Source organism: Chrysemys picta, chromosome 1, assembly GCF_011386835.1.
Source record: "Chrysemys picta bellii isolate R12L10 chromosome 1, ASM1138683v2, whole genome shotgun sequence".
Classification (NCBI taxonomy): domain Eukaryota; kingdom Metazoa; phylum Chordata; order Testudines; family Emydidae; genus Chrysemys; species Chrysemys picta.
Genome location: NC_088791.1, coordinates 356,539,464 through 356,541,092, shown reverse-complemented (window position 1 = coordinate 356,541,092; position 1,629 = coordinate 356,539,464).

Genomic DNA, 1,629 nt, shown 5'->3' with positions numbered 1-1,629 from the left:
GTCTTAAGGGTGCCACAGGACTCTCTGTTGCTTTTTAAGGAATTTACTTATTCCCATAATACAAGAACTAGGGGTCACCAAATGAAATTAATAGGCAGCAGGTTTAAAACAAATAAAAGGAAGTAATTCTTCATGCAGCACACAGTCAACTTGTGGAATTCCTTACCTGAGGAGGTTGTGAAGGCTAGGACTATAACAGCGTTTAAAAGAGAACTGGATAAATTCATGGTGGTTAAGTCTATTAATGGTTATTAGCCAGGATGGGTAAGGAATGGTGTCCTAAACTCTGTTTGTAAGAGGATGGAGATGGATGGCAGGAGAGAGATCACTTGCCTGTTAGGTTCACTCCCTCTGGGGCACCTGGCATTGGCCACTGTCGGTAGACAGGATACTGGGCTAGATGGACCTTTGGTCTGACCCGGTACGGCCGTTCTTATGTTCTTATGTATGTTCTTATATTCTTATGTAAACCTGATATTCTATGATTCTGTGATTCTATGAGAGTTGGCATTGATATGTTGACAGAGTGGCAAAGCCCGATGCCAATTAGGATGGAGGAATCCGATGCACTTCTACAGGCTACAGGCTGGGGGCCAAATGGTTAAGCCTAATTCTCTGTGATTCTATGATTCTAAAAATACAGAGTTCATTTTCACAAGCACGTCAGGAACAAATTCCTGATGAATTGGGACCTGGATTGGGGTACCCTCTGTCACCCTCCAGGTGGTCAGTGACACTGTTCCCTATCAAAACTTGAGTCACAGGCCGAGTGCCTAGATGCCCAGATGCTGAATCAGCCATTCTGTCCTGGGCATCCTCTCCCAAGTGACCAGTGAGGAGACATTCCTGTACTCCCACTGTTCCTTTACCAGATTCCCCCTCTGCCCCCCTCCCCAAGACAGATACCCCTTGGCTCTCTAGTGTGGGATCTGCCCCCTGTTCAGTTGTGAAGGGCTCACAGCTAACACACTGGACACCTGTCTCACCGAGAAGCGCTACTCCCCCCTCCCTTCCTGACGTGTTGTTGCCTCCTACTGCAGTGTTAAATGAACTCATACCCACCTCCCCAGTGGTTTCTAGGATTCCATCTCCCTTCTCTGTGCCGCCCTCTGGGACACATCTTCCTGTGCTTCCTAGCATTGGGTATGTCCCTCATTTAGCTGCAATCCTGACATTTTTCTCCCTGATAGGTAACCCACACTTCTCCCTCCCTGAGGAGACTCTGCCTTCAGCTGCAGTGCAGGAGCTGGTCTCAACCAGCCTGCTCTTGGAACCATGCATCTTCTCCCGCTGCAGAGGAATTAAAGAGACTCAATCTCATTCCTTCAGCAGCTCCTGGGAAATTCCTTCTTTCCCTCTGAGGTTCCAGCAGAACAATCCTTGTTGTAGGCAGACACTTTAACAGCCTAAGCTCCATGAAAAATGTCATTACCAATTAGCATATTAATAGGGTTATCATCTACTGCCCCAGGGGTGGCCAACCTGTGGCTCCGGAGCCACATGCGTCTCATGAGAAGTTAATATGTGGCTCCTTATATAGGCACCAACTCCTGGGCAGGAGCTACAGGCGCCAACTTTCCAATGTGGGGGGTGCTCACTGCTCAACCCCTTGCTCGGCCACAGACTCTG